General features: G+C 45.9%; 1 pseudogene; it reads left to right on the top strand.

Annotated features, from left to right (window-relative positions):
- The first annotated feature begins 23,410 nt into the window (after window positions 1-23,410).
- On the top strand, window positions 23,411-24,178 carry LOC138805342 (biogenesis of lysosome-related organelles complex 1 subunit 2 pseudogene; annotated as a pseudogene).
- The last annotated feature ends 358 nt before the right edge of the window (window positions 24,179-24,536 follow it).

The raw sequence follows: 24,536 nt of genomic DNA, 5'->3' as shown, positions 1-24,536 counted from the left end.
GATATTTGGTAGTGGTTCAACCAGATGAGTGGGAGTTCTTTGTTTCTTAAGTCCTGTTAGTTTTGTCATATCACCTAACATTTTGGATTTAGCATCCACTTATCAGGGAGACCATGTACTGTTTGTCTCTTCGTTCTTGGCTTACCTCGCTCAACATGATTCCTTCTAGCTCCATCCATTTCCCTGCTAATGCCATTATTTTGTCATTTCTAATGGCTGCATAATATTCCATTGTGTATAGATACCACAATTTTTGGATCCATTCATCTGTGGTGGGGCATCTAGGTTGTTTCCATATCCTAGCTATTGCGAACAGTGCTGCAATAAACATGGAGGTGCACGTGTCCTTGTATATTGGTTCCTGTTGTTCAGGGTAGATGCCTAGAAGTGGTATGACTGGGTCGTAAGGGAGGTTAATCTTTAGCTTTCTAAGGACCCTCCAGACTGCTTTCCAAAGTGGTTGTATAAGTGTACATTCCCACCAGCAGTGTAATAGCGTTCCTCGTTCTCCACATCCCCTCCAGCATTTGTCGTTGGCTGATTTGTGGATGTGGGACATTCTGACTGGGGTAAGGTAGTATCTCAGGGTTGTCTTTATTTGCATTTACTTCACCACCAAGGATGATGAACATTTCCTCATGTGTTTCTTTGCCATTTTTATTTCTTCATTTGAGAAGTCCCTCTTTAGTTCCCTTGCCCATTTAGTAATTGGTTTGTTAGGTTTGGGAGGGATTAGTTTCTTGAGTTCCCTGTATATACAGGATATTAACCCCTTGTCTGATATATTGCTGGTAACTATTTTTTCCCAATTAGTTGGTTGTCTTTCTAGCTTGGTTGCGATAGCTTTATCTGTGCAGAAGCTTTTTATTTTAACGTAGTCCCATTTGTCGAGTCTCTCTCCAACTTGTTGTGACCCTGGGACTCTGTTCAGGAAGTTCCTTCCTGTGCCTATTAGTTCAAGTGTCTCTCCTACTCTGTCCTGCAGTAGTTTCAGAGATTCAGGTTTAATGTTAAGGTCTTTAATCCATTTTGAGTTGATGTTGGTGCATGGTGATAGGCTGGGGTCCACTTTTAGTTTTCTGCATATGGCTGCCCAGTTTTCCCAGCACCAGCGGTTGAAGAGGCTGTGTTTCTTCCATTGTATGTCTTTGGCTCCTTTGTTGAATATCAGCTGGCTGTAGGCCTGTGGATTTATTTCTGGATCTTCTATTCTGTTCCATTGGTCTTCGGGTCTGTTTTTGTGCCAGTACCATGCTGTCTTTGTTATTATAGCTCTGTAGTAGAGTTTGAAGTTCGGCATGGATAGCCCTCCCATATTGTCTTTATCCCCTAGAATTGTTTTGGCTATTCTAGGTCTTTTGTTGTTCCATATGAATTTTTGGACTGTTTTCTGTATTTCAGTGATGTACATCATTGGGATTTTAATAGGAATTGCGTTGAATTTGTATATTAGTTTTGGAAGTATTACCATCTTTACTATATTAAGTTGGCCTATCCAGGAGCATGGGAGGTCTTTCCATTTCCTAGTGTCTTCTGCAATTTCTTTCTTTAACTTTTTATAGTTCTCATTAAATAGTTCTTTTACATCTTTGGTTAGGTTAATTCCTAAATATTTTATTTTTTGGGAGGTTATTGTGAATGGGGTTGCTCCCTTTATTTCCCTCTCTTCCTGTACATTATCAGTGTATAGGAAGGCAACTGATTTTTGTGGGTTTATTTTGTATCCTGCTATTTTGCCGAAGTGATTTATGATTTCTAAGAGTTTGGGGATGGAGTTTTTGGGATCGTGGAGGTATAGTATCATGTCGTCTGCAAAAAGGGATAGTTTAACTTCTTCTTTCCCTATGCGGATCCTTTTAATGTCTTTTTCTTGCCTTATTGCCCTGGCTAAGGGTTCTAGGACTATATTGAAGAGGAGTGGAGACAGTGGCATCCTTGCCTTGTTCCTGATTTTAGGAGAATTGGTTGTAGCTTTTCCCCATTAAGTATAATATTGGCTATTGGTCTGTCATAAATGGCTTTTATTGTTTTTAGAAATGTTCCTTCTATTCCTATTTTCTCCAGAGCTTTTAGCATGAATGAATGTTGAATTTTGTCAAAGGCCTTTTCTGCATCTGTGACGATAATCATGTGATTCTTGACCTTGGCTCTGTTGATATGTTGAATTACGTATTGACTTACGTATGTTAAACCATCCCTGTGTCTCTGGGATGAAGCCTACCTGGTTATAGTGAATTATTTTTTTTATGTGTTTCTGGATTCTGTTAGCTAGAATCTTGTTAAGGATCTTTGCATCTGTGTTCATCAAGGAGATTGGCCTGTAATTCTCCTTTTTGGTTGGGTCTTTGCCTGGTTTGGGGATGAGTGTGATATTGGCTTCGTAGAATGAGTTTGGGATAGCTCCCTCCTTCTCTATTTCTCTGAAGAGCTTGAGGAGTATGGGTATTAGTTCTTGTTTAAAGGTCTTATAGAATTCTGCTGTGAATCCATCTGGTCCTGGGCTTTTTTTTGTTGGAAGACTTTTGATAGCTTCCTGTATCTCATTATAGGATATTGGCTTATTTAATTGGTTAACTTCTTATTTCTCTAAAAATGCATCCATTTCTGCCAGATTTTCTTCCTTTAGAGAGTATAGCTTTTGAAAGTAGTCTGTTAGAATTGTTTGGATATCTTGGGTACGTGTTGTGATGTTTCCCGTGGCATCCCTAATCCTATTAATATGGGTTTCCTCTCTTCTTTTTTTAATTAATCTAGCCAATGGGCCATCAATTTTGTTTATTTTTTCAAAGAACCAGCTTTTTGTTTGGTTTATTTTGGTTATGGTTTTCTGATTTTCTAATTGGTTAATCTCTGCTTTTAATTTGGTTATCTGGCTTCGTCTAGTAGCTTTAGGTCCCATTTTTTCTTGTTTTTCTAGCTGTTTTAATTGCAACATGAGATTATTTACTTGGTCTGTCTCCATTCTCTTGATGTGGGCACTGAGGGCAATAAATTTGCCCCTCAGGACTGTTTTTGCTGTGTCCCACAAGTTTCTTTGTGAGGTGTTTTCATTTTCATTGAGTTGTAGGAAATGCTTTATTTCTTCTCTGATCTCTTCTGTTATCCAGGCATTGTTAAGGAGTGTGCTGTTCAATTTCCATGTATTAGAGAAATTTCTGCGGTATGCTTTGTTATTGAGAGCTAGCTTGATTCCACTGTGGTCAGATAGGATACAGGGGATTATGTCGATCCCTTTGTATTTGCTTAAGTTCCTTGCATGAACTATGATATGGTCTATTTTGGAGAAAGTTCCGTGAGCTGCTGAGAAGAATGTGTACTGTGTTGTTTTAGGGTGAAATACTCGGTAGATGTCAGTTAATTCCGCTTGGAGTATGGCCTCTCTTAATTCGGTGGCTTCTTTGCCAATCCTCTGGTTGGTAGACCTGTCCTTTGGTGAGAGTGGTGTGTTAAAGTCTCCTAGTATTATCGTATTGGGATCTATTTTATTCTGAAAGTTTGAGAACATTTGTTTGACATATCTGGGTGCACCAATATTTGGGGCATATAAGTTGATGATGGTTATATCCTCCTCTTGGATTGTTCCCTTTATTAATATGTAGTGTCCGTCCTTGTCTTTCTGTACTGATTTTAATGAAAAGTTTATTTTGTCAGATATCAGGATAGCTACACCTGCTTTCTTACTGGGGGCATTTGATTGGTAGATCCTTTTCCACCCCTTCACTCTGAGTTTGTTTGTATGTTTGGCTGAGAGGTGGGTCTCCTGAAGGCAACAGATGGATGGGTCTTGTTTTCTGATCCAGTCCTCAGTTCGTTTTCTTTGAATTGGCGAATTCAGCCCATTTATATTAAGAGAAAGTATAGAGAGATGCATTGTTGTCCCTGCCATTCCGTTTTCCTAAGTTTTTCTTCTTTCCTTTCCTCCTGTGCTTGCTCAGTTAGACTTTGAGTAACGCCTGTTTGGGGCAGGCCCCAGTTCCTGGTTGTTTTCTTCAGGTTGTGTCCCCCCTTTTAGAATTCTTTGTAATGCTGGCTTAATGTTTATGTATTCATTTAGTTTTTCTTTGCTATTAAAAGTTTGGTTTATTGTATTTAAAAAATATTCAAGTCACTTATTCTAAGGTCAATAATTCTTGCCAACAAAGATGTTTAAATGAATTTGCTTTCTGGCCAGCTGGATCTTGGTAATTTATAACAAAACTTTATTTACAGACAAAGGTATTTGTTTTAGAGTTTTTGTTTTCCTAACTGACCATGTGGTTTTATCATATCAGGCAAAATAATATCACTTTGTGTCTGGAATTCCAAAAAATTATGGCTGATTTTCATTTTTTTAAAAACCTAAGTGTGCCTTAAAACTTTTGTTTAGATTTGGTTGTATGTGTGTGAACATGTTCAACATAATCTCATTGTAATACATAAAAACTGTTATCATGGCATAAAAAGGTATCTTCTTCTATGTTTTGGCACTGATATTTCCTGAAATTTATGTTCCTTGACTGCAATTGTAAATTTTGTGTCAGAAGGAGTTAAATATCAAATGTGCTGTTTGTTTAAAGGGAACATTTATATTAAGGTAAGTAGTAAAAGGAATGAGGCTTAACTCTGCTCCTAACCAGCTGTGCTGAAGAACATCAGTAAGTGGATAAGGAATGTAAACAAAGAGGAAAGACAGTAAAGAAAGTCTTGGAAAGGGAAACTGAGAAATAAGAAATGAATTCCTCTGGATAACAAGGATTTGGTAAAAATTGTCTTACAAATCCAGAAGGTTCAAGTATCTAGCAGATGGTATGAGTATGTCTTATAAGTAAAGTTGGTAAAATTGATATGTAATTAAGTTGGCCATGATTTAAATAAGGTCAAAATTAATTCAATGATGTAAAACTAGCATCTCATTTTTTATGTTCCTTTATGAAAGTAATTGTGCATTATCAAGTTTGTCACACCAAATTAAGTGGCAACTAAACCAAAGTTCACTTAGATGTTTGTTTATGTTAAGGTCCCTCAAACGAACACCTTTAACTCAAATGCCATTTTCCCCTCTTTAATGTCTGTTTCCTAAGCAATTAGTATCCTAAAGTGCTGTGTTCAGTTAAAAACTAACTAGATTGTTCCATTGGTTGCTGTTTTAAAACTAGCAACTGGAACCCCCCAGCAATGAGCAATGCCAAATAGCATCTCGGTCACCAGGACATAGAAGCAGTTTGGAAGAACTGCTCAGCTAAGAGGGGATGGTGTCAGATCCTGAATAGAGTCACTTTGTGCTTGCCCTTTCCAAATTAACCAGAGCAGGGAGATCAAGAGAAAATAGTTAATAAGCATGCCTATCTAATATCCATACCTGTCTATCGTCTAACTGGACAGGAACTTGCACTCTTGCCTTTTTTACCTGCTATTTCTATTTCCCATCCATACTATGTAGTCCAAACATCTATCGTTCAGTTACATGGAAATTCCTTCTTCCCTGTAATAGGCCACAACTGGGATTATGCTCCAAATGGAACTTTTCTGGCTTGTGCCCAGGGTGTGTTTTCCTGTGTCATTTATATCAACTAGTCCTACCACCTTTTCATGCTTTTGCCTGATCTCACCTTTTTCAAGTTTCTCTCTAACAAGATAACAGCCCTCACTCAGAACACAACCTGGGAGAACGTCAACGCCATCCTATTGCTGTAGGCAACCAGAGGCTTCACTTACACCATCATGCCCTGCCCAGTTCAGACCTGAACCCTGAAGACCCCAGCCCCAGTGACTCCTCAACATCCCCATGCCAGCAGGAAGCAGTCAGAAAAGACTATCATGCCCCTCAAATTTTTTATACTCCTCCGGGTTTCAACTGATTGGAATCTGCTTTGTTCTCATTCTAACATGTTTCTTCCTTCTCAGCCCAAATCTTTTTATGTACCCTAAGACCCTATATGAAGGACTTGCCTCTAGGGCCATTCTTTCTATGTATCCAAAGATGGAATATGGAGGATGACTCCCACCCTGTTTTCCTAGGTGCATACAGATACCACACAACCCACCAAAGATAAGGGCAGACTGCCTGACTCCAGCATGGAATCTATCTAAACTGCTGTAAATATTCCACCGTGGGCACAACCGAAAAGCCCCCCACTTCCCTTGCCCTAGTGGCTTTTTTATTAACCTCTGCCTCCTCACTCAGACCTCATAAAACCCAGCTCCTGTCGCAGCAATGACACACAGTCTCCAAGTCTGCAGGAAGGCTTTGTCCCTGGCTGTTCTATCTCAATAAACAGTCCTCTCCTGGGGAAGATGGAGTCCAGCCTGTTTCCTTCCTTTTTCCTCCATTTTCCTAACAGAAGCAAGGCTCAAATGATAGAGCACTAACTTTTAGGAAGCAAGACAAGAAAATATAAGTACCTGAGTTCAAGCACACCTACCAGATTCTCTTAAAAATCATCAAGGTGTTGGGGTATAGCTCAGTGTAAAAGCACTTGACTAGCAAGTGCAATATCCTGGGTTCAATCTGCAGTAACAATAAAAAGAAAAGACAAAATAATATGGTGGAAAACAATAGCAATCAAAACAAAGTTTCTCCAGGGGCTAGTGATTCATGACTATACTCCTAGCTACACAAAAGATTGAGATCTGAAGATTGCAGTTCAAAGCCAGCACAGGCAGGAAAGTCCTTTATTAATTACCAGAAAACCCGATGTGGCCTGGTGCTAGGGCTCACGTCTGTAATCCTAGCTACTCAGGAGGCTGAGATCTGAGGATCACAGTTCAAAACCAGCCCAGGCAGGAAAGCCTATGAGACTCTTATCTCCAATTAACCACCAGAAAATGGAAGTGACACTGTTGCTCAAGTGGTGGAGCACTTGCCTTGAGCTAAAGAGCTCAGGGACAGAGCCCAGGCCCAGAATTCAAGCTCCATGACTGATGAAAACAAAACAAAAAAAATGGATGTGGCACTATGACTCAGACTGGTAGGGTACTAGACTTGAGCAAAAGCACTCAGGGACAGAGCCCAGGCCCTGAGTTCAAGGACAACAATCAATGGAAAAAAACCAATAAGAAGCCAGAGGACAGTGATTTACAACTGTAACCCTGGCTACTCAGGAGGTCTGTATATTGGGGTTTGAAGCCAGCCTGAGAAATGAATCCAGGAGACTCTTTTCCCCAATTAATGAAGTAGGGATGCTGAATTTTACCATCACCATCTTGGCCATGTGGTGGATGTTAGTACTGGGTTTAACTAGTGTCATCTTGTCTTCATGGTGGAGGTAGGGAAGTCCCACCTGTCAGGTGATGGGGATACTTGAATTCCTAGAGGCTGGGGAAGGGACTTGGGCAATAGGTTACTGGACCTGCCAGTCTTGGGTTATGAACTCCCAAGCTCCTTGTGATCCTGCCCCCTGACCTCACCCTATTTAGGCCCAGACCAGCTCAGGTGGGGATAAGCCATACTACCTGTCTCCTTGCCTCCTCACATCTTGTCTCCTGACTCTCCTCTATTAATATGGCATCCCACTTCATCTCTCCCTTGGAAGTGATCTGTTTTGTTGGTGTTTTTTTTTTTCTGCTCTTTCTTTCCTGTCCTGGTCTCATGGCTCAGTTTTCTGACGGTGTTAAGTGTATTTGTGTGGTTGCAGGTCTTTGTGACAAGCGTCCACCTGCAGTCATTGGCCTTCTAGTAGACTCTCAATTCGACCTCTCAAAATGCAGCTTCTCTGTTTCTCAATGAATAACTGGAAGTAGATCTGTAATTCAGCTGGTAGAGGGTTAGCATTGAGCAAAAGAAGCTTGAGGATAGTGAAGTAAGGTGGCTGAGCCTGAATAATTTCTTGTAGACATCTTTGTGCCTGTCGACCCAGCTCCAAGGCCTAGAGGTGAGACAAGCCATCCTTTGAAATGCAGATGCCTAGTTCAAGGTGAGCTAGGAGGGCTCTGCTTCAGAGATTGCTGATTCTGCATTGATTCTCTCCCTAATGGCTTGAATCACCAGCCTCTGAGTAGTCTCTAAGCATACCCTATATGGAAGGTTAAGGCCTATCTTCCCTAGATGGAAAAGTTCTGCTGGTACCTGAGTATGTCCATTTGAGGTCTGACATCTTGTCTTCATGGTGATGGGCATGCCTGGATTCCTGGAGACAGGGCGGGCACTTGGTTGAAAAGTTACTGAGCCTCTCAGTCCAGTGGCTGGGACCAGGGATTTCCTGTGGACCTGTCCCCTGCTCTGACCCTAGTTAGGTCCAAACCAGCATAAGTGTCATTATGCCATGCCATGTATATCTCTGTGACCATACATATCCTGTGTCCTGTTTCCTGGCTGGTCTCTGGTCATCATGATGTCCCAATTCAGCTCTCCATTTGAGCTGAATTGGATTGTTGGTATTGTTTTTGTTCATTCTTTCCTGTTTCCTAACCGTGTTATGTGAATTTGGGGGCTGTAGGCCTTTGTAACAATTGGCTGTCAGCAGCCTGCTAACTGTGTAATAAAGACTCCAATATTCCATCTTCCAAAATGTGGCTTCTGGGATAATTCACCTTACAACAATAGCACCCAGGACAAAAGTTCAAGCCCCTCCAACCCACTAAATGTTAAATTATTACTGTCATTCTAGCAAAAGCAGGATAATCTGTGGATTAAGAAACCAGACCTGGCAATGCTAGCCTGCAAAGACGTGTTCTGAAGGATGAATAGGAGTGGAGAGCTGGAAAGCACATCAGCAGTAGCTCTCTGCTTCCAAACCCAGAGCTAAGCACCCAAACTACCTGTTAGGACTCACTGTATCTGAACACAGTGGGAAGTGCTCCCCTCCATGAATCCCAGAGCTGAGGTGCTTACCTGAGCAGGTGATGGCAGAGTCAGGATGGAAGTGTGGCAGTCCTGCTTCACAGCCTTCCCTGCTAGTTGGTGCTGAGGCTGGACATTCTCCTGTGGTCTGCGAAGAATGGGACACTGGGCCTGGGATTGAGGACACTTTTAAAGGGCTTTGGAGATGGGGACGTGACTGTGACTGGGGAAGATGTGTGGAACAAGCAGAAATTTCCACAGATGTGTGTCTGTGGGTGGTGGAGAAGGCACCTGGGGCTGTTCCCTGGCAGAGAGATAGCTGGAGAATTGTACTGTGGGCAGACTACAGTCCTGCCCAGGGCAGGGAAACAGTGCTGAAATCACAGAGAAAGGCAGGCAAGAGAAGAAGTCCATAGGGCTGGCGTGGGGTGAGGAGGGAGGCCTTTGTGCACAGACAGAAAGAAGTATGCTGCTGGATCCTGAGAAGGAAGGCCCATGGTGCTGCTCAGATCTTGACACCTGATCCACACCCGGGCTCTGGGGTTGGAGACACTGTGAGTGGATGGACCACAGGCCCACAGGAGCTGAGGTAGGACTCTAGTTGAAGAGGCTGGGAGCAGAGGAAGGAGGCCACCTGTGGTCATGAGAGGGAGGCAGGGGAGGGAAGAGGTGTCAACAGAAATGAAGGGGAGTGTCAGTAACTCACAGACTACTGGACAGGCCCTGTGTAGAGTGGAAGAATTTTCTAATAAAATCAGCATGATGGCATATATATTCCATGACAGTCCCGTGGGAGATATTTGAGTCAGGGGTCACCATGCGTGGTGACTGTACAGGAACATGATAAGCAATCTCAGACTGGATCAGATGAATGGGCATCTGTGGCCATGCTCTGATGAGATGCCCGGCCACTGACCTCCCAATGCCTTGCTCAGTGTGACTGGCTGTGACAGGCTTGTCCTTTCTTTCAACCCCTGTAAGATGGCAGAAAACAGCCCCGTGCCAGTGGCTCATGCCTGTAATCCACCTGAGGATCACTATCCTGGGGCAAGAAAGTCCATGTCACTCTTATCTCCAATTAACCACAAAATACCAGAAGTGGAGCTGTGACTCAATGAGGGAGTGCAAAAGCTCAGGAGCAGATCCCAGTCCCAGAATTCAAGACTCAGGATTGGGATGGGGGGAAAGATGAAGGAAAACATTTTTGCTTCAATGTCAGATCCAAGAATGACCTACAGCTAGGGATGAAGCTCTGGGATCCATTTGAGTCTCCATACCAGGAAAAAATTAATTCAAGGGGTAATCATTGAGCTAGATTTGAAAGTTGGCTCCTGGGAGGCCTGGAAGGTTCTGGGTAGAGGAAGGAGAGCATGGGATTTAGCCAGATATGGCATGGTGCCAGATGACTGGCACACACAACCTGGCCATGTTTAGATAGTCATTCCACAGACTCAGCCTGAGCTCTTGCAGAAGACACTGGATCTGGAGGGCTCCAGGGTTCATCCATTCCACAGCTGTGTGTGGGCTCTGAACAAGGCAGCAACATAGACCTGAGAGACACAAAGAGCTCTCAACTTCAGGGTCTAAAGGGATTGCAACAAGACAAAGCTACCTGGACAAGCTGCAGGGCAGAGGGTGAAGAGGGAGCTGGGGGGTGAAGGATCCGTGAGATCCACTTCAGGGGTAAGATGGAGTGGTTGGCACTGTTTCGGCCAGGCAACAGCCATGGTGTGGTTGCAAAATTTTGTATGCTGTTTTCTCTTTGTGCTTTCAAGTTCTGGTAAGTTGGTATTTCTTGTTCAATATGGCTTCCAGGTCTCTCTCAGGCTCCTGGGCCAGAGTGATGGTGGAGTACCAGGCATTCATGCAGCTCAGTGACCCTCACTTTGGTTCCATCTTGTGGAACTGGAGTTAGAATGCCAGCCCTCTCACTAGTTTGGCAGGTGCCCTAACATTTCCTCTCACTTCTAGGACAGCTTGGTGGCAGTGAATTAGAGAAGAAATTCCCTCTACTTTTCTGCCATAGGCAACCTTTGGACCTCCGTTCTCTAGATCTCAACCCTTCGAGTCTTGAGATTGACAGACATAAGCCCTAAAGACAACCCTGCACACCATTCCCCTCCCCAGTGTCTGCTAATCACTGGTAAACTTCCTGTCCTGTGAACTTTCTCATCCTAATCTGTCACCTAGTGGGAGCCCATGATGGGGTCCTGTGCCTGGCTCTCTTAATGCTTAGACACATCATAAATCAGTGCTTCCTCTAGGGCTGAGCCTTGCTCCTGAGTAGACAGCCACATTGTGTTCACACATTCTTCTGTGCTGACCTCAGTACCCATCAAACTTCTTAGACCTTGCAATTAACCACCAATAAATAAATAATCAAATAGCAAATTGGCTAAGACATAACTTGTGTGGTAGATCATTTGCCTAACAATTGAGTAGTGCATAGCTGAAACCCAGGATCTACCAAAGAGAAAAAAGTTATCTTCAAGAACTTGGCTCTCTTTTGGAGAACTTGCCTTGCCAGTTAAAACCCTGTGTGATCTCAGCACGAAAAGCACATATAGATCCTGGGGTCCTGGCGGCTCATACTTTCAATCCCAGAAACTAAGGAGGCTGTGATCTAAGGATCCTGTTTGAAAGTCCACCTGGACAGATAAATCTGGGAGACTCTGAATGCCAATTAAGTACCAAAGAAAGACAGAAGTAGAACTGAGGATCAAGTGGTGGTAGAGATTCCCCTTGACCAAAAAATCTTAGGGACAGTGCCTAGGTCATGAGTTCAAAACCCATTAACAGAACATGACAAAGTAAATCTAGAGACAGAGAGAGAGAGAGAGAAAATGAATAGGACTGAAAAGCAATCTATGACAAGCTGGAAGGACAGGGAAGTGGCTTCCTTTCAAACTCAGGAAACTTGGATGGGGCCAGAAGACACCTTCAGATGAAGGGACCTTAGAAAGTGACCTCAACTAATACATGTTCTCAGCTGAGCCTCTGGGAGGCCAACAGAGAAGAACGCTGGCACAGGGGAGACAGAGCCCCAAGCTGGGCCCTGAGGAGCATGCGCCTCACTTCCTGTGACTCACAACGTCTTGGTGTCTGCATGCACTGTCCTTCCCATCCCCACACCACCCTTCTGGCAGCCATGAAGCCAGCAGCAGGGAGAACTGGGCAGAGCTGCCAAGGCCAGCCTGCAGGGGGCGTCCTCACCTTGGATGCAGGTGGAAGCCATGGTGGTCCAGGGGAGATCTGGGAGCCTCTGGGTTCTCTCTGCATCTCTGTCTCTCCTGGCCCCACTGGGGATGGAACAGGGGCCTCCCATCCTCTGGGCCTCTCCCAGCCCTTGTGGAGAGATGCTCATCAGCAAGGCCACGGAGTGACCCTAAATCCTCTGATGACCTCTGAGGCAGAGTACAACTTGCTATAGACACCCTAGTTAATGGTTTTCTAGGGCATAATTTTCTCCATTCATGGTTTGGGGGCTCTAGTGTCAGCAATGTCAGGAGGGTTGGGTGTGTGAGGAGCAAGTAGGGACTGAGCTGGGTTGAGTTCCAAGTTCAACCCCCTTCTATGGCAGGATATGAAGATGCACACTGTTCTGACATTCCCCTATCAGGCCTTTCTGTGATTTCCCCCCCAGCTTCCAGTTGCAGAGCACAGCCAGGAGAGCAGAGGCCGGGCAGAGTGTGCCAGGCCTTGAGACGCCATGGGCTGTGCTCACTCACTTTGTCATGAATTTTATTTATTTATTTATTTGTGTGTGTGTGTGTGTGTGTGTGTGTGTGTGTGTGTGTGTGTGTGTGTGTCCTGGGACTTTCCATCTGGGCCTTGGTGTGGCCCATTAGCTTTTTTATTGGCCAGAGGATGGCGTTCTACCACTTCAGCCACAGCTCCACTTCTACATGTTTTGGGGTTAACAGTACAAAAGACTCTCACAGACTTTCATGCACAGGCTAGCTTTCAACCACAATCTCATCCTCAGTAGGTAGAACTACAGGCATGAGCCTCCAGTACTTTCTTTCAGCTCAGATTGTCGGTGCTATCCAGTGACAAGAACAACTCTGCTTGCTATACTAAAGAACCAGTTTATTCTGTGTCAGATACTAGGCACCAAGGTTTAGGAGACAAAGTCAGCAAGCAAGCAGGGAGCAAGATACAAGCACTTTTACAGACAAACAGAAGATGAGTGAATGCATTGAACCGGCCCTGGTGCAGGCATTAGGAAAAGGGAATATAAGGCAGGGGCCAGGCCACTAGGTTTCCATGGCAGGGTCAATTTGGAGTCATTTCATTTCCTGTTATTAACATCCAACCACCTGACTCCAGAAAATGGCCTTTTTCTTAGGTCATGCATCTTGGTGCGGTCTTGGCTGAGAACGAGCCAGCCGCACCGGCAGGGCCCCTTGTGCTCACGACAACTGGTGCTATTACAGGTAAGGCAGTGGCTCACGAGGTTATCAGGATTGTAGCCAGGAACTTTCTTTATCAAAGTATCGTCCATGTCAATAGCTACACAATAGTCGGGGTTATGCTGACTTAGAGATCTATAACTATGGTCTGAGAGCCTGAGTTTTTTATTTCTAAAATATAGATACCCTGAAAAGAACTGTCCTTTTGGCAGGTTTAAAACAGAGTGTGGCCAGTCAAGAGCCAGCAATTTCTGTTCACTCACATTGAACCAAAGAATGAGAGATTTGTTCACTGGGGGAAGTGAGAAGTTTGAGTCTTTCCAAGTGAAACGAGATGGATCAAAGAGAGAATCACGTGGGGAAGCCCAAACAGTAAAATGGCCACTGAGTGCCAGACACGTCAGCAGCAGCAGCGTGTGAACCATCCCCACAGTCACCGGGCTCCCTGTTTGTGCCATCATTAGGACAACACAGCAAGGCTAACTCCAACCACGTGGGCAGATTCTAGAAGCTGTGCAGCCAAATCTTCTGCAAATCCTGAGGAGGTAGCAGGACGCTGGTGTTTTGAGGTGAGAGTCCTGGTTCTCAGGGGGTCGATGGTGGCTGTCCCCCAACAGTGCGGTCCTCTGGATTCCTCAAGTCCACATGAATGCTCCCCAGGCAAAGAGGTTGGGGTGAGGAGAGGAGTGTGGGTCTGAGCACACTCCTGCAGCTGGGTGGCCTGTGGACTGAGAAGCAGGTGACAAGGTTCTGGTCCCTGAGCAGGAGAGGTTTGAGGTGTCGTCTCTTCCTGCCCACGCGATCACCTCCACTTACTGTCAGAGGAATCTGCAGACAATTGAAGATTTTTAATTCTTCTTTCCAGACACTCACACAGACAGAAAGTTCCCTGTAACTCAAGTGAGGAGATAGTACAGGGTCAGGCTCTGAGGCCATGGGGAGGTCACAGACAAGCTGTCCCTGCAGCTGAGGGCTTCCAACCCACGTCCAGAGGACACAGCCATACCAAGGACACTGCAGGAGGCCTAGACTCCAGCCCTGTGCTGCAGCCTCCACTGGTAGCCAGGCTTCTTCCTCCTCTAGAGGATGGGAGGGAGGGGGTGGATAGAAACGGGGACATGTGGTTTCCTTGCTATTCTTGAACAATGTTTGGGGGGTGAGGGGGCTGTGATCAGGGGACTTCTTTTTGTTAGGTGTTCCCCTCACTAAGTGCTGGCTCAATTCTTGACAGGGTGACAGGGGAAACACACTGTCCTGCATGTCCATGACTGCACGGCGTTGGTAAGCTATGAGCAGGCCCCAGAAGTCCCAGCCTATCAGTGTAGCTACTGAAGTGGCTGAGAGCTCAGTGATGGAGTTGAAAAGCCAGAGGCAGCCTGAATAAGAAGTCTGGGAGATTCCATCTGCTATTAACCATGAATGTATTCGATTGGAGACTTGGTTCAAGTGGTAGAGCAAAAGTGTGAGAGAGCAAATAAGTAAAAATTTAAGTACCAGAATTCTTTCACCTGTACCAGAATTCCATAAGAAGGTATCTGTAAGCATTAAATTATTATTTTTATTAGGTCCAGGGAGGGACTATTGTGCTTTAAGTAGATAGATGAGGCAATGGTACCCTACAAAGAAGGATTTTAAAGGATGAATAGGAGTTGAAGGCTGGAAAGCACAGCAGCAGTAGCTCTCTGCTTCTAGACTCAGTGCTAAGCACCCCCTCTAACTGCAAGAGCTCACTGCATCTGCCCACAGTGGGAAGTGCTCTCCTCATGAATCCCAGGCCCACAGAGCTGAGGTGCTTACCTGAGCAGGTGATGGCAGAGTCAGGATGGGAGTGTGGCAGTCCTGCTTCACAGCCTTCCCCGCTGGCTGAGGCTGAGGCTGGACCAGGGAATTCTGCAGCCTCCTGTGGTCCCCTAAGAGAAGCACACTGGCACTGAGACTGGGGGATACTTTTAAAGGTCTTTGGAGATGGGACGTGACTATGATTTGTAGAGGACGTGTGGAACAAACAGAAACTTCCATAGATGTGTGTCTGCAGATGGTGGGAAGGTGGCCTGGGGCTGTTCCCTGGCAGAGAGATAGGTGGAGAATTGTGCTGTGGGCAGACTACAGTCCTGACCCAGGCAGGGAAACTGTGCTGAAATCACAGAGAAAGGCAGAGGAGGGAGGAAGTCCATAGGGCTGGGGTGGGGTGAGGAGGGAGGACAGGAAGCAGACATGCCACGTGTCCTCGGGGTGGGGACCTGATGACCCATATGGGGTCCACAGCAGCTGTGGGTGTCAAGAACACACTGAGGGGAGGATGTTTCCTTACATTCAAATGATGACTGCACCAGAGTCAAGCTAGTTCTTAGACAGCAGCTAAAGAATTCACAGTCGGCTGTGTTTGGCATTGGAGACTCTTCTTCAGGTGAGAAGGCAGCGGACTGATGAGGAAGAGGTTCAGGCCTGTAAGCTCCATACTGACCAGGCTGATGTCAGGAAGACTTCAATTCTCTCTCTCTCTCTCTCTCTCTCTCTCTCTCTCTCTCTCTCTCTCTCTCTCTCTCTCTCTCTCTCTCTCTCTCTCTTTCTTCCTTTCCTCCCTTCCTCCCCTCCCTTCCTTCCCTCCCTTCCTTCCCTCCCTTCCTCCCCTCCCTCCCTCCCTTCCTCCCTTCCTTCCTTCTTTCCTTCCTTCCTTCCTTCCTTCCTTCCTTCCTTCCTTCCTTCCTTCCTTCCTTCCTTCCTTCCTTCCTTTCTTTCTTCTTTCTTTCTTTCTTTCTTTCTTTCTTTCTTTCTTTCTTTCTTTCTTTCTTTCTTTCTTTCTTTCTTTCTTTCTTTCTTTCTTTCCCTCTCTCTCTATCTTTTGCTCTCTCTCTCTCTCTCTCTCTCTCTCTCTCTCTCTCTCTCTCTCTCTCTCTCTCTCTCTCTCTCTCTCTCTCTTTCTCTGTCTGGGAGTTGGAATTGAACTCAATACCTGATGCTTTAGCTTAGTGGCTACTGCTCTACCAACTGTGTTATGCTTCCCACCCTAGGAAGATTACAATTCATGTGAGCCCTATTGGAGAAATTTCTTAAACATCATCTCCAAATAAGCAGCTGATCCTTGCAAGTTACATAACTCAGGTTACAAAACTCAGACATGTGCATATGAAACTGAGGTCAAACTCCTGACAAAACAAAAGTAAAAAAATGAAAATTTGGCTATAGAAGAAAAATTTACTGCACAAGTACCCTGGCTGGGGTCCATGTGACACCCAGATACAGGTGAGTAGAACACATAGTCCCCATCTTTGTTCACAGACAGAAGGAAATAAAGAGAGGCAGGTTGGGATGCTGCTGGGTCCTGAGAATTAAGGCCCATGGCATTGCTCAGACCCTAGGATCTGAGCCACACCTGGGCTCTGGGGATGGAGACACTGCGGGTGAATGGACTATAGGACCACAGGATCTGAGCTGGGACCCAGGTCTGGGAGGCTGAGAGCAGAGGAAGGAGGCCAGCTGTGGGGATCAGAGGCAGGGAGGGAGAGAGGGGCTTCATTGGAAATGAGGGGCAGAATCAGTGACCCAGTGACACCTGGACAGGCTCTGTGTGGAGTTCAGTCAGCATGGCAGCACATATTTCTGTGACAGGTTCTATGGGAGATCCTTGAGTTGGTGATTACCATGCCTGGTGACTATACAGGCATGAGATAAGCACACTGAGACTGTGGTAGATGAGCAGGCACACGTGGCTGTGCCCTGATGAGATGCTGTTTCTGCTCAAGGACCTTGCACTGCCTTGGTCAGCGTGACTGCCTTAGATGGCTTGTCATTCCTTTCAGCCCCTTTAAGATGGCAGAAAACAGCCCTATGCTGGTGACTCATGCCTGTAATCCAACGTTCACTAATCTGGGGGCAAGGAAGTCCGTGGGACTCTTATTTCCAATTAAACACAGAAGGCCAGATTAGCTGTGACTCAGGTTGTAAAGCACTAGCCTTGAGCACAAAATCTAAAGGACAGATCCCAGGCCCTGAGTTCAAGCCACAGGACTGGAAGAAAAAAGAAAAGAAAAGAAAATGGGACAAAACATCTTTGTCTTAATGGCCAGATCCAAGTGTAGCCTGTAGCTGGGGATGTAGCTCAGTGTTAGAGCACGGGGAATGGGTTTGAGTATAGAAAACAGGGGGAAAGGGCTGGGAAGGTGGCTCAGTGGTAGAGTGCTTGCCTTGCATGCATGAGGCCCTGGGTTCGATTCCTCAGCACCACATACGCAAAAAGAAAAAAGCCAGAAGTGGCACTGTGGCTCAAGTGGTAGAGAGCTCGCCTTGAGCTGAAGAGCTGAGGGACAGCACCCAAGCCCAGAGTTCAGGCTCCATGAATGCCCCCCCCAAAAAAAAGAAACCAGGGGGAAAGTATTCAAGGGACAAGCATTGAGCCTTATTGGCCCTTGATTCCTGGGAAACCTGTAAGGTTCTGGGTAGAGGAAGGAGAGCATGGGATTTAGGTGACTGAGCACACACAAGCTGGCCATGTTTAGATAGTCATTCCACGAACTCAGCCTGAGCTCCTGCAGAAGCCACTGGATCTGGAGGGCTCCAGGGTTCATCCATTCCACAGCTGTGTGTGGGCTCTGAACAAGGCAGCAACATAGACCTGAGAGACACAAAGAGCTATCAACTTCAGGGTCCGAAGGGATTGCAACAAGACAAAGCTACCTGGACAAGCTGCATGGTATAGGGGTTGAAGAGAGGGAGCTGGGGAACAGGTCTGTGCTGGAGAAATGAGCTGGTGGGTGCTGACTTGGGGGAAGGAAGGGTCTGGTGGACGGTGTTTCAGGTAGTCAGCTGCCCATGGCAGAACTGACATTTTGTACTAGGAGCATTTGCAAACTGTGTTGTGCTGTTTTATTTTTGTTTTTTTGAAGTTGTGGTAAAAAGAAATAATGTCAGTTTTTATTTTTTGTTCAAGCATGGCTCCCAGGTCTGTCTTAGACTCCTGAGCTAGTTTGACGCTGGGATCCGGGATGCTCATGCAGCTCAGTGACCCTTGTTTCTTTTGTGGAACTGGAGTTTGAATTTGAAACCTCTCACTTTCTAGGCAGGTGCTCTCACATTTCCTCTCACTTCTAGGACAGCTTTTTGGCAGTTACCTACAGATGAAGTCTTCTACTTTTTTGCCTCAGGTTACCTTTGAACATCACTTCTCCAGATCTCAACCCTCAGCTTCTTGAGCTTGACAGGCGTAAGCCCTAAAGACCACCTTGCATACCATGCCCCTCCCCAGGGTCTGTTGATCACTGATGAACTTCCTGCTCTGTGAGTTTTCTCACCCTAATCTGTCACCTAGTGGGAGCCATGGTGGGGTCCTGTGCCTGGCTCTCCTAATGCTTAGACACATCATAAATCAGTGCTTCCTCATCAAGGCTGAGCCTTGATCCTGAGTGGACAGCTCCATGGTGTTCACACATTCTTCTGTGCATGATCTTGCTGCCCAAGATACCTCTTAGACCTTGCAATTAACCACCAATAAATAAAAAATAAACACATAGCAAAAATGGCTGAGATGTGACTTATGTGGCAGAGCACCTGCCTAACAATTAAGTAGCTCTCACCCGAAACCCTAGAACCACCAAAGAGTGAAAAAGAGACCACATTGTCCCCAAGCACCTGGCTGTCTGGTGGGGAACTTGCCTTGCCTACTTGTAAGACTCTGATCTTAGCACTAAAATCATCTATAGATCAGGAGGCTCTGGTGGCTCATGCCTGTAATGCTATCAATTCTAGAGGCTGTAATCTGAGGAACCTGGTTCAAAGCCAGCCTGGACCTGTAAAACTTAGACTTTTTTTGGTTAGTCTTGGGGCCTGAACTCTGGGCCTGGGTGCTGTTCCTCAGCTCTTCAGCTCAAGACAAGCGCTCTACCACTTGAGCTACAGCACCACTTCTGGTTTTCCGGTGATTTGTTGGAGATAGGAGACTCATCGACGATCCTGCCCAGGTTGGCTTTGAACCTTGAACCTCAGATCTCAGCCTCCCAAGTAGCTAGGATTACAGGTGTGAGCCACCGGTGCCTGACAGAACTTTTCTACTCTTAATCCAATTAATTACCCCTCCCCTCCTGCCCAAACCAGAAGTAGTACTGGGGCTCAAGTGATAGAGATCTAGTTTTGAACAAAAAACTTAGGGACAGCACACAGACCCTGAGTTCAAGACCCATTCCCAAAACACAAAAAAAGTAAACCTAGAGAAAGAGATAGAGAAAATAAGGAGGAAACACAATGAATCCACAAAAAGCTGGAAGGACAGGAAAAGTGGCTTCATTGCAAAGGCAGGGACCTTGTGTGGGGCCAGAAGACTTCCTCAAATGAGAAGATCAATGACAGGACCTGAGAAAGTGACCTCAACTAACACATGTTCCCAGCTGAGCCCCTGGGAGGCCCACAGAGAAGGATGCTGAGACAGGGGAGACAGAGTCCCAAGCTGGGTCCTGATGAGCATGCGCCTCACTTCCTGTGACTCACAATTCCCCATCAGCTCTTTCTGTAACACACTCTCCTGTCTTCCCTGGCAGAGAAAATCAGAAATGGGCCTGTAGTTCATCCTCTCCCTCTACCCCAAACTGGGGTCATGACAAAAGTTCAGGAACACAGACCTGACTTCAGCTTCCAGTCACAGAGCACAGCCAGGAGAGCAGAGGCCAGGCAGAGGGTGCCAGGCCTTGAGATGTCATGGGGCATGTAGACTGTGCCAGGAATTTCATTTAGTTATTCATTTTATTTATTTATTTATTTATTTATTTATTTATTTATTTATTTATTTATTTATTTATTTATTTATTTATTTATTTATTTGTGACAGTCCTGGGGCTTGAAATGTTGTCCTTCCTGGTGTCCCTAAGCTGTTTGTTTGCCTGGGGCTGACATCCTGCCACCTGAGCCAGAGCTCCACTTCTGAATTTTTGTTGGTTAATAGAAGAAAAGAGTCTTATAGACTTTCCTGCCCAGGCTAGCTTTCAACCACAAACCTCAGATCTCAGCCTCCTGAGTAGCTAGGATTGTAGGAATGAGCCACCAGTGTACACTTTTAGTTCAGAAGTTTTGTGTTAGTCACTAAAAAGAAGAGCAACTCTCCTTGCAAGGCAACAGGACCAGTTTATTCTGTACCTGACACCAGGCTTGGGAGCCTCAGCCAGTGAGCGAGCGACCCCTTCAGGCAAAGAAGCAGGTTACAAGCACTTCACAGCCAAAGAGAAGGAAAGAGGAATGAATCCATTGCACAGGCCCTGGAGCAGGCGTTAGGAAAGAGGAATGGTAAGGCAGGGGCCAGGCCACTAGGATGCATCCCATCCTCCATGGCAGGGTTGATTTGGGGTCATTTCATTTCCTGTCCTTAGCAGGCAACCACCTGATCCCAACAAATGTATGTTTAATTAGCTTGTGTCTCTTGGTGGGGTCTTTGTTGAGAAGAAGCCAGCCGCACCGGCAGAGCCGATTGTTCTTCACAGGACAACTCACACTGTAGCATGAAAGGCAGGAGTCCACAAGGTTCTCATCCTTATAACCAGGAACTTTCTTTAACATAGTGTCGTCAGTGTTGATAGCAATACAGTAATCGAGCTTATCATTCTTCACCAATATATTATATCTATTTAGCTGGAAACGAGGGCGGTATATAAAAATTAAAATTGCTGGGATTTTATCTCTGAAATACAGATACCCTTTGAAGGACTCCTCTTTTGGGAGATGTATAGAAGAGTGTGGCCAGTCGAAAGCCTGTAACTTCTGACCAGTCCTATTAAACCAAAGAAGGAGAGATTTGTTCACTGAGGAGAGTGTGAAGTTTGAATATTTCCAAGTGAAATGAGATGGATCAAAGACAGAATCACGTGAGACAGCCCAGACAGGAAAATGGCCACTGAATGTCAGACAGGACAGCAGCAGCAGCAGCACATGGACTGTCCCCATGGTCACCAAGCTCCCTGTTTGCGCCATCATTAGGACAACACAGCAAGGCCAACTCCACGTGGGCAGATTCTAGAAGCTGTGCAGCCAGGTCTTCTGCAGGTCCTGAGGAGGAGGAAGCAGGACCCTGGGAGATGGGGTCGGTGCCCTAGGGCTCCAGCTAACGGGGCTGTCCCTCAGGTTTCCACAAGTCCATGTGGATGCGTGCCCAGGCGTGGAGGTTGGAGTGAGGAGAAGAACGTGGATCCCAGTGCACCCTTGCAGCTGTGTGGCCTGTGGACTGAGAAGCAGGTAACAAGGTCCTGGGTCCTGGTTCCTGAGGAGGAGGGGTTTGAGGTGTCGTCTCTTCCTGTCCACGCTGCAAGAGGAATCTGCAGACAATTCACATGTTTGTTTTCATTTTTTTATACTTTATTTTTTGTAGTATCTAGGCTTGAACTCAAGACTTGGGCACAGTCCCTGAGCTTTTTCAGACTGGAGATCAATTCTTTACCACTTGAGCTATCATAGCTGTACTTCTAGCTCTTTTTTTTTTTTTTTTTGGTAATTAACTGAAGATAAGAGTGTCACAGACTTTGCTGCCCTGGCAGACTTTGACCTGTGATCCTGTGATCTCAGCCTCCTGCATAGCTAGGATTACAGAGCTGAACTACTAGCACGTTGCTAGAGTTTGAATTTTCAGTTCCTCCTTTCCACAGGCAGAAGGATCTTCCACAGGCAGAAGGATCCCAGTAACCCAAATAAGGGCCAGTATCATGGCAGGCTCTGAGGCCACAGGGAGGTCACAGACAAGCTGTTCCTGCAGCTGAGGGCTTCCAACCCACGTCCAGAGGACACAGACATAACAAGGCACTGTAGGAGGCCCAGACTCCAGCCCTTTGCTGCCAGCTCCACTGTTGGAAGGCTGCTTCCTCCTCTAGAGGATGGAGCTGGGGGACAGGAAAACCAGGACACGTGGTCTCCTGGCTCCTGTTGGAGGAGCTGAGATCGGGGGACTCCTTTCCTTTAGGTATTCCCCACATGAAGTGCTGGTCACTTCTTAAATGCAGAGGTCACAAGAGCTAGACAATGTCCCTCAAGCTTAGAGCTCCTTAACAGAGGTAAGCGATGAGCAGCCCCTGGATTCTCAGTACTGTAAACCTACCTATGAAATGGCTGAGAGCTCAGTCATGGAGTTGAAAAGCCAGAAGCCAGAAGAATGTAAAGTCTGGGAGACTCCATCTCCATTTAACTATGCATACACCAGACATGGCTTAAGTGGTAGAGCACCAACAGTGAGAGAGCAAAACTGCAACAACATAATAGTTCTATGACTAATACCAGACATCCATAAAAGAAATAATTAAGTATTGAATTACAAGAACCACAGCAGAAACATCTGATGTGCTGGGAAGTAGGTTCTGCAATGCTGGCCTGCGAAGATGGGTTCAGGAGGATGACTAGGAGTGGAGAGCTAGAAGCACAGCAGCAGTAGCTCTCTGCTTCCAGACCCAGTGCTCAGCGCCCACTCTGACTGCAAGAGCTCATTGCAGTGGGGAAGTGCTCTCCTCCATGAATCCAAGGCCTACACAGCTGAGGTGCTTACCTGAGCAGGTGATGGAAGAGTCAGGATGGGAATGTGGCAGTCCTGCTTCACAGCCTTCCCCACTGGTAGAGCCTGGACAAGGGAGTTCTAGAGACTCCTGTGGTCCGGGAAGAGTGGGACATAGGACCTGAGACTGGGGACACTTTTGAAGGGCTTTGGGGATGGGGACGTGACTGTGACTGGGGAGGACGTGTGGAACAAACAGAAGTTTCCACAGATGTGTGTATGCAGATGGTAGAGAAGGTGCCTGGGGCTGTTCCCTGGCAGAGAGATAGCTGGATAATGGTGCAATGGGCAGACTACAGTCTTGACCGGGGCAGGAAAACTGTACTGAAATCACAGAGAAAGGCAGGCAAGGGAAGAAGTCCATAGGGCTGGGGTGGGGTGAAGAGGGAGGGCAGGAAGGAGACATGCCATGTGTCCTCAGGGTGGGGACTTGGTGACCCATTTGGGGTCCACAGCAGCTGTGGGTGGCGGGAACTGAGTGAGGGGAGGACGGTGCTTCACCACGTTTCTTCACATTCAAATGATGACTGTATGAGAGTCAAGCTAGTCTTTAGACAGGAGCTAAAGAATTCCCAGTAGGCGAGGGGCGGGCCATGGCGGCGGCCGCAGAGGGTGTCCCAGAGACGCGCCCGGAGGAGCCGGCTCGAGGTACCTGGTGTGGACGGGCATGAAGTGGCGGGCCAGGGTGAAGTGTGTGGCTGCCGGATCCGGCCAGTCGGAGAGGTTGCACCTACGATGTCGCCGTGGAGACGGCCGAAGAAGCCAAGGAACCTGCGGAAGCTGACATCACTGAACTCTGCCGAGATATGTTCTCCAAAATGGCCACATACCTGACTGGGGAGCTGACTGCCACAAGTGAAGACTATAAGCTCCTGGAAAATATGAATAAACTAACCAACTTGAAGTATCTTGAAATGAAAGATATTGCTATAAACATTAGTAGAAACTTAAAGGACTTAAACCAGAAGTATGCTGAACTGCAGCCTTACCTGGATCAGATCAATGCAATTGAGGAGCAGGTGGCTGCTCTTGAGCAGGCAGCCTACAAGTTGGATGCATATTCAAAAAAACTGGAAGCCAAGTACAAGAAGCTGGAAAAGCGATGAAACATATTTCTATGGGATAAAGCCTTTTTTTTTTAATGTGGAAAAATCTTTTATAACACATGAATATGAGGCTGATAAATTACCCAAAGATCCTCAGCAGAAATCTATTGGTCATCCTAGGGACGTCCCAGTGATGAATAAACTGGAGGACTGTGCCTGCTCCTGATCTTCTTTGAGTCAGTATCTCTCAGAAACTCACTTCAAATTTCCTACATGTTACTTGAATGCTTCATCATTCAGAACAGAGACTCTCAAAGTTCAGGATAAACCTGGGCTTGCCAGAGAACCAAATAAGGACCTGTCTTGTCTGATAGGATTTGATTACTGTATTGTTTTCTCAAATGTCTAGTTCTTGAGTTCATTATTCTGTAAATAGTTGTTTTTTTATTAATGATACTTGTTAACTATTCTAAATTAAAAAGGGAAACAAAACAAAACAAAACAAAACAAAAAAAAAAAGAATTCCCAGTAGGCAGTGTTTGGCATTGAGAATCTTCCTGAGGTAAGAAGGCAGCAGATTAGTGAGGAAGGGGTCCAGGCCTGTAAGCTCCCTACTTAGGAGGCTCATGTCAGGAAGATTACAATTGTTTGTTTGTTTGTTTGTTTTATAATAGACAGAGGCCAGGACACAAATTCTGTTCCTGATGCTTTAACTCATTGGCTAGTGCTCTACCAACTGAGCTCTGCCTCAGACTCTAGGAAGATTACAATTCAATGTGAGCCCTACTGGATAAGTTTGTTAAACTTCATTT

Source organism: Dipodomys merriami, unplaced genomic scaffold, assembly GCF_024711535.1.
Source record: "Dipodomys merriami isolate MVZ:Mamm:240054 unplaced genomic scaffold, mDipMer1.0.p SCAF_39, whole genome shotgun sequence".
NCBI lineage: Eukaryota > Metazoa > Chordata > Mammalia > Rodentia > Heteromyidae > Dipodomys > Dipodomys merriami.
The sequence above is the reverse complement of the archived record's forward strand: the minus strand, read 5'-3'. Positions and strand labels throughout refer to the sequence as shown.